A 16,598-nucleotide genomic window follows, 5' to 3' on the forward strand; every position below is an offset into this window, starting at 1 on the left:
GTTGGTTGAATCCATGAATGTGGAATCTGCAAATATGGAGGGTTATTATTGCTTCTATTGTGTTGAGATACATTCCCTTTATACCTAAAGTTTTGAGAGTTGTGTTTGGTTTGTTTTATGCCACAAAAGAATGTTGAATTTTGTCAAATGACTGTTCTGCACCTATTGAGATGATTATATGGTTTTTGACCCTCATTCTGTTCATGTTTATCTCATTTATTGATTTGCATATGTTGTGCCAGGATTTGCTACTCAGGGGTAAATCCTGCCTTGATCAAGGTGAATAATTTTTTAATGTGTTGTTTAGTTTGGTTTAGGTTAGTATTAGGTTGAGAATTTTTGCATCTATGTTCATCAGAGATACGGGCTTGTAATTTTCTTTTCTTGTATTGTCCTTGTGTGGTTTTGGAGCAGGGTAATGCTGGCTGGGTAAAATAAGTTTGAAAGCATTGCCTCCACTTTGATATTTTGGAAGAGTGTGAGAAGGATTGGTATTCGTTCTTTAAATGTTCGGTAGAATTCAGTGGTGTTGCCATCGAGTCCTAGCTTCTTTTTGATGGGAGACTTTTTATTACTGAATCAAGCTCCTTACTTGTTATTGGTCTGTCTAGAATTTGTTTCCTCATGATACATTATTCAGTCTTGGTAGGTTGTGTGTGTCTAGAAATTTGTCCACTTGTAGATGATCCATTTTGTTTGTGTATACTTTTTCATACGAGTGTCTTATGATCCTTTGTATTTCTGTGGTATCATTTGTCATGTCTCCCCTTTCATCTCTCCTTTTATTTATTTGAGTCTTCTTTCTTTTTTCCTAGTCTAGGAAAGGCTTTGTTGGCTTTGTTTATTCAATAAAACAACTTTCGGTTTCATTGTTTTTCTTTGTGTCTTGTCTCTATTTTATTTCTACTCTGATCTTTGTTATTTCCTGTCTTTGGCTAACTTGAGCTTAGTCAGCTAGACTGAGTTTTGTTAATTGATACAGACATTTGTTATTATACAATTCCTTCTTATACCATGCAGAAAAGTACTTATAAGTTTTTGTATGTTGTAGTTCCATTTCCATTTGTCTCTATTTCCTTTTCGACTTCTTCAGTGACCCACTGGTTGTTTAGGAGTATGTTACTCAATGTCTGCATATTCGTGAATTTTTTAGGATTTCTCCTGTTATCAATTTCTGGTTTCATACTATTGTGATCAGAAAAATACTTGATTGGCCAGGCGCGGTGGCTCAAGCCTGTAATCCCAGCACTTTGGGAGGCCGAGATGGGCGGATCACGAGGTCAGGAGATCGAGACCATCCTGGCTAACACGGTGAAACCCCGTCTCTACTAAAAAAATACAAAATACTAGCCGGGCGAGGTGGCGGGCGCCTGTAGTCCCAGCTACTCGGGAGGCTGAGGCAGGAGAACGGCAGGAACCCAGGAGGCGGAGCTTGCAGTGAGCTGAGATCCGGCCACTGCACTCCAGCCTGGGCGACAGAGCGAGACTCTGCCTCAAAAAAAAAAAAAAGAAAAGAAAATACTTGATTGACTTCAATAGTCTTAATTTTGTTCAGACTTTTTTGTAGTCTAATGTACAAAATAATCTATCCTGGGGAATGGTCTACGTGCACTTGAGAATTACGTGCATTCCCTTGATGTTGGACTAAGTGTTCTGTAGATGTTTGTTAGGTGCATTTGGTTTAAAGTGTAATTAAAGTCCATTGTTTCCTTATTGATTTTCTCTCTAGATGATCTTTTACATTTTCATAGCAATTTGACAAATTAAAGAAATTAAAATTAGCTTTAAAACTACCTGTAATTATTGCTGGATATATTTTTTAATAATGTAGGCTAGGAGAGCAAATCACACAAAAATATGCTTATAAAAATGATATTTGTATATTGAAAAATTTGATTTAATCCATAAATGTGACAGTAGAGTAATCTTTGATCAAACTATGGTGTAAGAGTATATAGTCAGGCAGGGTGCGGTGGCTCACGCCTGTAATCCCAGCACTTTGGGAGGCCAAGGCAGGTGGATCACCTGAGGTCAGGAGTATGAGACCAGCCTGTCCAACATGGTGAAACACCATCTCTACTAAAAATACAAAAAAAAAAAAAAAAAAAAGCCAGGTGTGGTGGCGGGCACCTATAGTCCCAGCTACTCAGGAGGCTGAGACAGGAGAATTGCTTGAATCCGGGAGGTGGAGGTTGCAGTGAGCCAAGATCGCACCACTGCACTCCAGCCTGGGCAACAGAGTGAGATTCTGTTTCAAAAAAAAAAAAAAATTATATAGGTACACGTCAAATACTATAATATGACAAATGTAAACTGTGTTGTTACATGGACATTCTTATACAAAAAATCCATCTGAAAGAGTACAAATAAGTTAAAAAGTAGAACTAAAAGTATTAATGCATGTTAAACAGTGAAACATGCATGTCTGTCAATGAACTAGGAGAGATTATGGGATGATGTAAAAACCTTTGTATTTTAAATTAAGTAGGCAGATTTTGACTGTTAAGTACCTAGTATGCATTATTTGAAGGGTAGATTGCAATCTTTCTTGCAAATGAATGCCAGTAGGTAGGTAATTCCTCATTAAATGCCACAATGTCCCCAAAAGTGTAACTGAAGCCGGCGTCCCTTCCCAGTTCACAGAGCAGGCAGTAAGTCATTCCTTATTCGCAGTTCCGAGGAGTGAATTCACTTTATCTGCTGCTGGTCAGCTTTCATTTTAACAAGGGCTGATGCAGGACAGTTCGCCGGGTGGCCTTGAACCAACCAGTCTTCCCCCTTTTCTTGCTTACGGTTTTCCAGAATAACTGTAGAATATGCTGGGACTGCGACATCCTGAGACAGGGAAGAGCCAAATGCAACAGCCCAGGTTCTGTTCCACTTCCTCTAGAAATAGGATGTTCTAGAAAACCAAACCCACTTGTTCTCACTCATAAGTGGAAGTTGAACAATGAGATGCCCCAGACCCAAGAGGATAGGAATCCAGCGCTGTATCCCTGTGGTGATCGGGTCCAAGAGAGGATAAGGCACTGGGAACCTGCCCATCACACCTCTGGAGTTTCAGAAGAATTTTGGTATTTCAAATTCACCAGCCAAGAGTGGATTTTTTGTTTTGTTTTGTTTTCTGGAGCTTTTTGGGGTAGTTCAGATAGAGGCCTGCGGGACCATGAAAAAGGCCAGATGCTGTAAACTACTGTTGACTCGAAAGTCATATGAATGTTTTTAGCTAGTATGTTTACATATTCTGGAAGAATAAACAGGAAACCAGTAATAGTGATGACTTGTTAGAGGTATGGAACTAGATGAGAGACAAGAGAGAAAAACGATTTCCATGTGTACCTTTTAGCACATTTTGGAGTTTGAATATGTGAATGTACTACTTATTGAAAAATAAATGAATTATGAAGTCTTACCCCAAAAGCAAACCATGGGCTCTTAAAATGTATAAAATGGGTCAGGTGCGGTAGCTCATGCCTGTAATCTCAGCACTTTTGGAAGGCTGAGGTGGGCAGATCACAAGATCAGGAGAGCAAGACCATCCTGGCTAACACGGTGAAACCCCGTCTCTACTAAAAATACAAAAAATTAGCCAGGCGTGGTGGCAGGTGCCTGTAGTCCCAGCTACTCAGGAGGCTGAGACAGGAGAATGGCATGAACCCAGAAGGAGGAGCTTGTAGTGAGCCAAGATTGCGTCACCGCACTCCAGCCTGGGCAACAAAAAAATGTATAAAACAGAGGAAAATGCACTATAATGCAGCCTCTCTTTAATAAAGATTCCATAAATAGCAGAGAAACTTGTAAGTTTGGAGCCATATCCTTCTACTGTCTTAATGCTGTGTGTGGACAAGAGTGTGTATGTGCCTGTGTTAGAGCAGGAAAATATGTATACGCCATCTTTTCTTCTTCCAGACATGAGAACCCAAGAAGCAAGACTTAGACTATGTTGGTGCAGCCTCACTTGCCCTATTTTTATCTCCTCTGGACTGGAGAGAACAGAGATAAGAAGCTGAGCATTCCTAAGCATGGCAGGTGCCAGAAACCTGAATACCATTCTTGCAGATGTGGCATCAGCAGATCCATGGGGCAGGTGGAAAGTGAAATGACACCCAGAAAATGGAGTCTCTGTTTTTCTCCTATAGAAATGGCCCCATGAGTCTCCCTAACCCAGTTCATCTATTCAGGGAACCTAGAGAATAAAGAAGCATAGAATATGGATAACTTCAGCATATAGGTTATTCGTGATATCTCTTTGGGACAGTGGCCAATGTCTTGTATGTTCTAGAGGTGTACTTATGATATAATTTTAAATCAGCAATATAATGGTTTAAATATATTATTCTATTGGATTGAACAAAACAACAACCACCTAACTTTATGCTTAAAAGATCTAGTTTATTTTTTTTCTACCTTTGGCAAAAGGAAAGGAATAAGCTGCTTGTTTCAGAAGAAAGTAGAAGTATATGAAATCCACATTCTGTCTTCCAGACACATGACATGGCTTAGCATGTGTGGTATTTGATGTTCAATCCATTCATCAAAGTGGAATGGCTACTGGTGCAGCTGGATGAACAGAAGTTGGGAAGAGAGCAATGCAGGTCTTGGAGTCGGAAAAATCATCTGTGTTAGTCCTTCTTCCTATCTCACTTCTTTTCTTAAGACCTGGAGAAGCAAAACATAAAGGGAGCCCAAATCCAATTCATGTGGTCTCAGTTTGACCACGTGAGCATTTGCAAGGACCCCCTTTATCTTTTAAAGAATGAATAAGGTCTCATATTTGATAGTACAACAGCATCACTAGAGTCAATTCAATTGTACATTAAAAAATAACTAAGAGTACAATTGGATTGTTTGTAACACAGAGGATAAATACTTGAAGTGATGGATACACCACTTACCCTGATGTATTACATACTGTATGCCTGTATCAAAATATCTCATGTACCCCATAAATATACGCACCTGCTATGTACCCACAACATTTTGAAAAATGTTTTAAAAAATAACAAAAAATTATGACATTGGTTTGGTTGCTTTGTAATGTAGGTAGATGTTATATATATAGCATCTAGCAAAAGGCAGTTGGAGCAGTAAGTGAGATTATGCAAACACAGAGTTTCTACATTTTACATGAGGCGGCATGATATTAACTGTAAATGGACTGTGAGAAGCTAAGCATATATATTGAAATCCTACAGCAGCAAATGCAAACAGAAGAGAAAGGGGAATAACTTAAAAAGCAATAAATAAATAGGAATTATAAAAAGGATTATTACCATGGGTGGAGCGTCCCCTCTGCTTGTTAAAGTTCCAGCCATGTTTCCTGCTGGTGCACACATCCTGACTTGCTTAGGTGTCTCTCCTCATTATTCTACATTCCCTCTGTAGGCCGGCTGTGGAGTCAGAGGAAGAGCATTCAGCATGAGGAGAACTAGGCTCAAATACAAGATCTGCATTTTTCTAATGGAAAGCCATGGGCGGCCAGGCGCGGCGGCTCACGCCTGTAATCCCAGCACCTTGGGAGGCCGAGGTGGGTGGATCACCTGAGGTCAGGAGTTCAAGACCAGCCTGGCCAAGATGGTGAAACCCCATCTTGGCCAGGCACGGTGGCTCACGCCTGTAATCCCAGCACTTGGGGAGGCCGAGGCGGGTAGATCACAAGGTCAGGAGATCGAGACCCTCCTGACTAACATGGTGAAACCCCGTATCTACTAAAATACAAAAAGTTAGCCGAGCGTGGTGGCGGGCGCCTGTAGTCCCAGCTACTCGGGAGGCTGAGGCAGGTGAATGGTGTGAACCTGGGAGGTGGAGGTTGCAGTGAGCCGAGATCACGCCACTGTACTCCAGCCTGGGTGACAGAACGAAACTCCATCTCAAAAAAAAGAAAGAAAGAAAGAAAGAAAGACATGGGCTAAGTCACTTCATCTTTTTGAGATGTGACTTCTTCATCTGGAAGGAGAGCTACTGCCATCTGTGCCACAGGACTGTGTTGAAAATTAAAAGAGACAATACTGTATGTGATATACTAAAGGCACACACCCACATACATACATACATTTCATATGTAATGAAATGGCTACTGTCTCTGAACCTACATGGCACATTTTTAACTTCTTTTGTAGCACTTACCACTTTCTTCCTTGTTTCTTTTTTTTTTTTTTCTAAAAGAAGTATTTGAGTGCTCAGTTAATAGTGCAGGACAATACACTGTGCAATGTCCCTTGGCTGATAGAAAAGGGAGAGAGACACATTGTCTGACCTGGAGGGACATCAAGTCTTGACTATACAAGTGTCTTCCTTCCCCAACTAGAATCCTCATTCTCCATCCTGGCTCCTTTTCTTGAAGTTTGGTCATTCTGCAATGAATTCTTTGTTGAAAACGTGACTTACCAGCTCCCCTCTGATCCATGTTCTGTTCATTTTGCTCCAACACTTTATATCTTCATTCTACTATTTAATTCAATACATCCACAAGAGTCACAGGAACTCTAAAAACACACCCAAAATGGAACTTTTTTTTTTTTTCTTAAATTGGTGTTTTGTTCACTACTGTCATTAAGGGCATCTTTTGTGTGTGTGACTCAAACTCAAAATCTTGTGGACTCTTCTTACTTACTGCTATCATAATAATTCATTCTATGGTTTCTTTTTTTTTTTTTTTTTTTGAGACGGAGTCTCGCTCTGTCGCCCAGGCTGGAGTGCAGTGGCCGGATCTCAGCTCACTGCAAGCTCCGCCTCCCGGGTTCACGCCATTCTCCTGCCTCAGCCTCCTGAGTAGCTGGGACTACAGGCGCCGCTACCTCGCCTGGCTAGTTTCTTTTTTGTATTTTTTAGTAGAGACGGGGTTTCACCGTGTTAGCCAGGATGGTCTCGATCTCCTGACCTCGTGATCCGCCCGTCTCAGCCTCTCAAAGTGCTGGGATTACAGGCGTGAGCCACCGCGCCCGGCCTCATTCTATGGTTTCTATTTCCACACTACATTTGCATGTAGATCATAGATGCAAAGAAGGATACCTTCTTATATAGTATCTATCCTCTTTGGTACTTATTATTTCACTATGGACAATAAACACCTAATTCCATTTGACCTTACTGAGTTTATCCATAACAGCAAAATTAGTCTTGTATTCATTACGTATCTTCACTCTCTCTTCCCTAGATTGCTTTAAGAGATGTCTAATTTAATTCAACTCCTGGTCTCATCACTCTCTTCTCCTCCCTTACTGCTGTCTTATCTATCCATTCTTGATTAAAGAGAAACTCTCTTCATTGTTTCATTCAGAGCTTTTAACTATGTATCTATGCAACTATCATAATTTCATAAACACCCCTGGACTCACCACTTAATCTGAATATTAAGACTGTAGTAATAACCTACAACTAACTATGTGATAACCCTAGTTCTATTCCTCCATCTCCCCTCTTGAATTTTGTCTCATCTTCAATCCTGTGGTCATTCTTTCTTTTGCTTTTGTTTTTATTTTATTATTCATTAATGACTGTCTTAGTAAGATTTTAGGAGGAGTTGTATTATTATCTTTATATATAGTCTAAACTATGAAGTAAGCACAAAAATATTTCCCCAGGTCAGTTTCTTTTTTTTATTATACTTTAAGTTCTGGGGCACATGTGCAGAACATGCGGGTTTGTTACATAGGTATACACATGCCATGGTAGTTTGCTGCACCCATCAACCCATCATCTACATTAGGTATTTCTCCTAATGCTATCCCTCCAATAGCCCTTCACCCCCGACAGGCCCCAGTGTGTGATGTTCCCTTCCCTGTGTCCATGGGTTCTCATGGTTCAACTCCCACTTATAAGTGAGAACATGCAGTGTTTGGTTTTGTTTTTGTGTTAGTTTGCTGAGAATAATGGTTTCCAGCTTCATCCATGTCCCTGCAAAGGAAAGGAACTCATCCTTTTTATGGCTGCATAGTATTCCATTGTGTGTATATGCCACATTTTCTTCATCCAGTCCATCACTGATGGGCATTTGGGTTGGTTCCAAGTCTTTGCTATTGTGAACAGTGTCGCAGTAAACATACGTGTGCATGTGTCTTTATAGTAGAATGATTTATAATCCTTTGGGTATATACCCAGTAATGGGATTGCTGGTCAAATGGTATTTCTGGTTCTAGATCCTTGAGGAGTTGCCACACTGTCTTCCACAATGGTTGAGCTAATTTACACTCCTACCAACAGTGTAAAAGCATTCCTATTTCTACACATCCTTTCCAGCATCTGTTGTTTCCTGACTTTTTGATGATCGCCATTCTAACTGGTGTGAGATGGTATCTCCTTGTAGTTTTGATTTGCATTTCTCTAATGACCAGTGATGATGAGGTTTTTTTTTTTTTTTTATGTTTGTTGTCTGCATAAATATCTTCTTTTGAGAAGTGTCTGTTCATATCCTTTGCCCACTTTTTGATGGGGTTGTTTTTTTTCCTGTAAATTTAAATTCTTTGTAGATTCTGGATATTAGCCCTTTGTCAGATGGATAGATTGCAAAAATTTTCTCTCATTCTGTAGGTTGCCTGTTTACTCTGATGATAGTTTGTTTTGCTGTGCAGAAGCTCTTTAATTAGATCCCACTTGTCAATTTTAGCTTTTGTTGCCATTGCTTTTGGTGTTTTAGTCATGAAGTCTTTGCCCATACCTATGTCCTGGATGGTATTGCCTAGGTTTCCTTCTAGGGTTTTTATGGGTTTAGGTCTTAAGTCTTTAATCCATCTTGACTGATTTTGTACAAGGTATAAGAAGGGGGTCCAGTTTCATTTTTCTGCATATGGCTAGCCAGTTTTCCCAATACCATTTATTAAATAGGGAATCCTTTCCCCATTATTTGTTTTTGTCAGGTTCATCAAAGATCAGATGATTGTAGATATGTGGTATTATTTCTGAGGTCTCTGTTCTGTTCCATTGGGCTACGTGTCTGTTTTGGTACCAGTACCATGCTGTTTTAGTTACTGTAGCCTTGTAGTATAGTTTGAAGTCAAGTCGCATGATGCCTCCAGCTTTGTTTTTGTTTTTGTTTTGCTTAGGATTGTCTTGGCTATACAGGCACTTTTTTTGGTTCCATATGAAATTTAAAGAAGTGCTTTCTAATTCTGTGAAGAATGTCAATAGTAGTTTGATGGGAATAGCATTGAACCTATAAATTACTTTGGGCAGTATGGCCATTTTCATGTTATTTATTCTTCCTATACATGAGAATGGATTGTTTTTCCATTTTTTGTGTCATCTTAGTTCCTTGAACAGTGGTTTTTAGTTTCCCTTGAAGAGGTCCTTCACATCCCTTGTAAGCTGTATCCCTAGGTATTTTATTCTCTTTGTAGCAATTGTGAATGGGAACTCATTCATGATTTCGCTCTTGGCTTGTCTATTGTTGGTGTATAGGAATGCCTGTGATTTTTTCACATTGATTTTGTATCCTGAGATTTTGCTGAAGCTGCTTATCAGCTTAAGGAGTTTTTGGGCTGAGACTATGGGGTTTTCTAAATATAGAATCATGTCGTCTGCAAACAGATTCTCTTCCTATTTGAATACCCCTTATTTCTTTCTCTTGCCTGATTGTCCTGGCCAGAACTTCCAATACTGTATTGAATAGGAGTGGCGAGAGAGGGCATCCTTGTCTTGGGCCAGTTTTCAAAGGGATTGCTTCCAGCTTTTGCCCATTCAGTATGATGTTGGCTATGGGTCTGTCATAGATGGCTCTTATTGAGATAATATCTAGTTTATTGGGAGTTTTTAACATGATGGGATGTTGAATTTTATGGAAGCCTTTTCTGCATCTATTAAGGTAAGCATGTGGTTTTTGTCATTGGTTCTGTTTATCTGATGGATTACATTTATTGAACCAGCCTTGCATCCCAGAGATGAAGCTGACTTGATTGTGGTGGATAAGCTTTTTGATATGCTGCTGGATTCAGTTTGCCAGTATTTTATTGAGGATTTTTGAATCATTGTTCATCAGGGATGCTGGTCTGAAGTTTTCTTTTTTTGTTGTGTCTCTGCCAGGTTTTGGTATCAGGATGATGCTGGCCTCATAAAATGAGTTAGGGAGGAGTCCCTCCTTTTCAATTGTTTGGAATAGTTTCAGAAGGAATGGTAGCAGCTCCTCTTTGTTCCTCTGGTAGAATTCGGCTGTGAATCCATCTGGTCCTGGGCAGTTTTGGGTTGGTTGACTATTCGTTACTGCCTCAATTTTGGTAGTTATTATTGGTCTATTCAGGGATTCTACTTCTTCCTGCTTTAGTCTTGGGAGAGTGCATGCGTTCATGAATTTATCCATTTCTTCTAGATTTTCTAGTTTTTGTGTAGAGGTGTTTATAGCATTCTTTGTAGTTTGTATTTCTAGGGGGGTCAGTGGTGATACCCCTTATATCATTTTTTTATTTTGTCTATTCTTCTCTAGTCTAGCTAATGGTCTATCTATTTTGTTAACTTAAAAAAAAAAAAAAAAAAGCTCCTGGATTCATTGATTTTTTTTGAAGGCTTTTTTGTATCTCTTCCTCCTTCAGTTCCACTCTGATCTTAAAGTTATTTCTTGTCTTCTGCTAGCTTTTGGATTTGTTTGCTCTTGCTTCTCTAATTCTTTTAATTGTGATGTTAGAGTGTTGATCTGAGATCTTTCCAGCCTTCTGATATGGGCATTTAATGCTATAAATTTCCCTTTTAACACTGTTTTAGCTGTGTCCCAGCGATTCTGGTACATTGTTTGTTTTCATTGGTTTCAGGTAACTTCTTAATTTCAGCGTTAGTTTTGTTATTTACCCAGGGGTCATTCAGGAGCAGGTTGTTCAATTTCTATGTAGTTGTGTGGTTTTGAGTGAGTTTTTTAATCCTCGGTTCTAATTTGATTGCACTGTGGTCTGACAGACTGTTATGATTTCATTTATTTTGCATTTGCTGAGGAGTGTTTTACTTTCACTTATGTGGTCAATTTTAGAATAAGTGCCCTGTGGCACTGAGAAGAAAATATATTCTGTTGATTTGGGGTGGAGAGTTCTATAGATGTCTTTTTGGTCCACTTGATCCAGGACTGAGTTCAAGTCCTGAATATCCTTGTTAATTTTCTGTCTCGATTAGCTAATATTGACAGCAGGGTGTTAGACTCCCACACAATAATAGTGAGAGACTTCAAATGCCTTTGTAGGTCTCTAAGAACCTGTTTTATGAATCTGGGTGCTCCTGTATTGGGTGCATATATATTTAGGATCATTAGCTCTTCTTGTTGCATTCATCCCTTTACAATTACATAATACCCTTCTTTGTCTTTTTTGATATTTGTTGGTTTAAAGTCCGTTTTGTCAGAGACTAGGATTGCAACCCCTGCTTTTTTTTTTGCTTTCCATGTGCTTGGTAAATTTTCCTCTATCCCTTTTTTTTTTTTTTTTTTTTTTTTTTTTGAGCTTATATGTGTCTTTGCACGTTAGATGGGTCTCCTGAATACAGCACACCAATGGGTTTTGACTCTATGCAATTTGCCACTCTGTGTCTTTTAGCTGATTTACATTTACAGTTAATATTGTTATGTATGAATGTGATCCTGTCATGATGCTAGCTGGTTATTTTGCACACTGGTTGATGCAGTTTCTTCATCGTGTCATTGATCTTTATATTTTGGTGTGTTTTTTGCAGTGGCTGGTATGGGTTTTTCCTTTCCATATTTAGTGCTTCCTTCAGGAGCTCTTATAAGGCAGGCCTGGTAGTGACAAAATCTCTCAGCATTTGCTTGTCTGTAAAGGATTTTATTTCTCCTTTGCTTATGAAGCTTAGTTTGCCTGAATATGAAATTCTGGGTGTTTTTCTTTAAGAATGTTGAATATTGACCCCCACTCTCTGCTGGCTTGTAAGGTTTCTGCTGAGAGATCCACTGTCAGTCTGATGGGCTTCCCTTTGTAGGTGACCTGACTTTTCTCTCTAGCTACCGTTAACATTTTTTCCCTCATTTTGACCTTGGAGAATCTGATGATAATGTGTCCTGGGGTTATGAAGTATCCTGTCATGAAGTATCCTATGATATTCTCTCTATTTCCTGAATTTGAATGTTGGCCTGTCTTGCTAGCTTGGGGAAGTTCTCCTAGATAATACCCTGAAGTGTGTTTTCCAACTTGTTTCGATTCTCCCCATCTCTTTCAGATACTCGTTTCAATCATAGGTTCAATCTTTTTACATAGTCCCACATTTCTTGGAGGTTTTGTTTGTTCCTTTTCATTCTTTTCCCTCCAATCTTGTCTGCCTGTCTTATTTCAGGATAGTCTTCAAGCCCAAATTCTTTTCTCTGTTGGTCTGTTTGGTTATTGGTACTTGTGGTTGCATTGTGAAGTTCTCGTGTTGTTGATACTGTGGTTGCGTTGTGAAGTTCTCGTGTTGTTGATACTGTGGTTGCGTTGTGAAGTTCTCGTGTTGTTGATACTGTGGTTGCGTTGTGAAGTTCTCGTGTTGTTGATACTGTGGTTGCGTTGTGAAGTTCTCGTGTTGTTGATACTGTGGTTACGTTGTGAAGTTCTCGTGTTGTTGATACTGTGGTTGCGTTGTGAAGTTCTCGTGTTGTGTTTTTCAGCTCCATCGGGTCTCAGTGATGTTCCTCTCTAAACTGGTTTTTCTGGCTAACAGTTGCTGTAATCTTTTATCATGGTTCTTAGCTTCTTTGCTTTGGGTTAAAACGTGCTCCTTTAGCTTAGTGAAGTTCATTATTACCCACCTTCTGAAGCTTACTTCTGTCAATTCATCCATCTCAGCTTTCGCCCAGTTCTGTGCCCTTGCTGGAGAGGTGTCATGATCATTTGGAAGAAAAAGAGGCACCCTGGCTTTTTTGAGTTTTCAGTATTTTTTCATTGATTATTTCTCATCTCCATGAGTTTAGCTTCGATCTTTGAGGTTGTTGACCTTTGGATGGGGTTTTTGTGGGGACTTTTTTGTTGTGGTTTTTGCTTTCCGGTTGTTTTAATAGTCAAGCCCCTCTTTCACAGGGCTGTTGCCGTTTGCTGTGGTTCACTCCAGATCCCATTTCCTGGGTCCCTCCTACACCTGGAGGTGTTACCAGAGGAAGCTGCAGAACAGCAAAAATGGCTTCCTGCTCCTTCCTCTGGGATCTCTGTCCCAGAGGGGCACCAACCTGATGCCAGTGGGAATGCTATAATATGAGGTGTCTAGCGACCTCTGTTAAGGGTTTTCACCCAGTCACAAGGCAGTTGATCTGGGACCTGCTTAACAAAGCACTCTGGCAGCCCCTTGGCTGAGGGGGTATGCTGCATTTGGTGGAACCCACTCATCTGGACTGCCCAGATTCCTCAGAGCCAGCAGGGGGAAAGACGAAGTCTGCTGATCCGCGGAGACCATGGCCGCCCCTCCACCCAGGGGCTCAGTTTCAGGGAGATCAGTTTTGTCCCTAAATGCTTGTCTGGAGTTGGTGAAATTCCTGCAGGGAGCCAAGCCAGGAGAGAGGAATGAGTCAGGGTCCAGCCTAAAGAGGCAGTCTGGCCATGATCCGCCACAGCCACTGTGCTGTGCTGTAGGAAATTCATCCTGGATCCAAACTGTCCAGTTTCCCTGGTACTGGCAGGGGAAAAACGGCCGACTGGAGCCACAGTGATGGCTGCCACTCCCCACTGGGAGCTCAGCCTTGTTTCTGTTTTTTGGTGTGTGTGTGTGTGTGTGTGGTTTTTTTTGTTTTGTTTTGTTTTGAGACAGTCTTGCGGTGTTGCCCAGGCTGGAGTGCAGTGGCATGATCTTGGCTCACTGCAACCTCCACCTCCCTGATTCAGATGACTCTCCTGTCTCAGCCTCCTGAGTAGCTGGGATTACAGGCACCCGCCATCATGCCTGGCTTTTTTTTTTTTTTTTTTTTTTGTATTTTGGTAGAGACAGGGTTTCACCATGTTGGCCAGGCTGGTCTTGAACTCCTGACCTCAGGTGATCCGCCCACCTTGGCCTCCCAAAGTGCTGGGATTACAGGCTTGAGCCACCGCGCCCAGGAGGGAGCTCAGTCTTCTTAGGCAGCCACCAGCTGCCGTGATGACGGCAGCCCCTCTTCCCCCCGAAACTCCATAGTCTTAGGCAATCTGCAGCTGAGTGGCTGCTGAGAGTCTGCACAGCTCTGTGCTTGGACTCCCAAAGGGAATCTCCTGATCTGTGGGTTGCACGGATCCGGGGAAAAAGTGTGGTTCCCTGGGCAGGGTAGCACCATCACTCCCCACGTCCCTTGGCTGGGGGTGGGAGCTCCGCTTGCCCTGTGTGGCCCCTACGTGGGCCATCGAACCACCCTGCTTTTCCTCACGCTCCATGGGTTATGCCAACTGCCTAGTCAGTCCCAGTGAGAGAACCTGGATACCTCAGTTGCCATTTTTGTTCTTCTAAGTAGGAGCCTCTGACTGCAGCTGTTTCTAGTCAGCCATCGTGGCCCCTCCCCTCTGTATTTTCTTATACATTTGAGAATAATCTTGTTTATATCTTTAAAAATCCTGCTGGAATTTTGATAGGAATTTAATTAAACCTAAATCTCAATTTGAGGAGAATTGTGCAACTTGACTAGGTTAAATGTCACAATTCATGAACATATTCTGTCTCTCCATTTATCTAGGTCTTCTTGATTTCTTTCAGCAGTGTTTTGTAGTTTTCAACATAAAAATCCTCTACATGTCAAAAATTAGTTGGGCATGGTGGTGCGCACCTGTAGTCCCAGCTACTTGGGAGACTGAGGTAGGAGAATTGCTTGAACCCTGGGGACAGAGGTTGCTGTGAGCCGAGATCCTGCCATTGCACTTCAGCCTGGGGAACAGAGCGCGAGACTCTGTCTTAAAAAAAAAAAAAAAAAGTCATGTACATGTGTTTTTAAGATTTTTGTTTTAACATTTACATCTGTTTTATTTTCCTGAGTGATTGTAAATGCTTTTGTATTTTTAAGTTTGGTGTCTGCATGCTTATTGCTACTGTATAGATACATAGCTGATTTTTGTATGTTTGTCATGCATTTTGTAACCTTTCTGAACTCACAGAAGCATTTTTTACATTTTGTGTTTGTTTTTAGATTTTTAAAGACATTTCTTGGAATTTTCTATGTCCTCTGAATCATGTCATCTGAAAATGGTGACAATTTCATTTCTTTATTTCTGCATGTATGCCTTTTATTTCCTTACCTTACTGCACTGGACATAACTTCCAGTTTTTTATTGAATAAGAGTAATGACAGTGAACATTCTTGATTTGTCCCCAATTTTCATGTGTAAAAATTTAGTCTTTCCTCATAACCTACAGTATAATGTTAGTCATAGGTTTTTCATAGATGCTTTTTATCAAATTGAGGAAATTCCTCTTCATTCCTCTCCTTCTGAGGTTTTGTTTATTTTTAAAAATTTATGAAAAGGGTGTTAAATGTTGTCAAATCCATTTACTGCATCAATTAGTAGGATCATGTAATTCTTCTTTAGGCTGTTAGTATGCTGGATTGGATTGACTGGCTTTCAACTATTGAACCAACCATGCATACCTGGAATAAACCCCACTTGATCATAGTATATAATTTCTTTTATATATTGCTGAATTTGATATTATGAATTTTTGCATTTTTATTCATAAGGAAATTGGTCCGTAGTTCTGTGTCTGTACTCTTCATCTGGTTTTGGCATCAGGGTAATCTCTTCTCTCTTCTGTTTTTGGAAGAGATTATGTAGAATTTGTGTTAATTCCTCTTTTTGATAGAGTTTTCCAGTGAAACCATCTGGACCTATATATTTCTTTTGAGGTGTTATGAAATTATTATTTCAATTACCTTAATAGCTGTAAGTCTACTCAAATGATCTAGTTCACATTGTTTGAGTTGTGGTACTTTGTATTTTTTGAGGAATTCGTTCACTTTATCTTCATTGTCAAAATTGTGTGTGTAGAATTCCTAATAGTATCCTCCTATCTCTTGTATGTCTGCAGGGTCTGTAGTGATATACCTTATTTCAGTTCTTATATTGTCTTCTCTGTATTTTCTTTGTCAATCTTGCTAGAGATTTGTTATTCATCTTTACAAAGAACCGGGTCTTCACTTCATTGATTTTTCTGTTTTTTATGTTCAATTTCATTGATTTTTGATCCTATCATCATTATTACTTCCTTCTGTTTGCTTTGAATTTATTTTGCTCTTTTCTAGGCTTCTTAAATGGGAACTTAGATTCTTGATTTGAGACTTTCCTCTTTTCTTTTTTCTTTTTTTTTTTTTGAGACGGAGTCTTGCTCTGTCGCCCCGGCTGGAGTGCAGTGGCTGGATCTCAGCTCACTGCAAGCTCTGCCTCCCGGGTTTACGCCATTCTCCTGGCTCAGCCTCCTGAGTAGCTGGGATTACAGGCGCCTGCCACCTCGCCTGGCTCGTTTTTTGTATTTTTTAGTAGAGACAGGGTTTCACCGTGTTAGCCAGGATGGTCTCGATCTCCTGACCTCGTGATCCGCCCGTCTTGGCCTCCCAAAGTGCTGGGATTACAGGCTTGACCCACCGCGCCCGGCCTGAGACTTTCCTCTTTTCTAATATATGTATTCAGTGTTATATATTTTCTTCTTATCACTGTTCTAGCTTTGTTCCACAAATTCTGATATGTTATATTTTCATTTTA

The 16,598-nt window shown here is 40.3% G+C and overlaps 1 long non-coding RNA gene across 1 annotated transcript in view; it reads right to left on the reverse strand.

Moving 5' to 3' along the window:
* Positions 1-4,434: 4,434 nt before the first annotated feature.
* The window catches only part of LOC115894877, a 31,424-nt gene continuing 19,260 nt past the window's right edge, over positions 4,435-16,598 (reverse strand). The window contains exon 3 of the long non-coding RNA XR_004055098.1: positions 4,435-4,659. This is a non-coding gene — a long non-coding RNA (uncharacterized LOC115894877). The remainder of the gene's footprint in view (positions 4,660-16,598) is intronic.

Source organism: Rhinopithecus roxellana, chromosome 19, assembly GCF_007565055.1.
Source record: "Rhinopithecus roxellana isolate Shanxi Qingling chromosome 19, ASM756505v1, whole genome shotgun sequence".
In the NCBI taxonomy this organism is placed as follows: Eukaryota; Metazoa; Chordata; class Mammalia; order Primates; family Cercopithecidae; genus Rhinopithecus; species Rhinopithecus roxellana.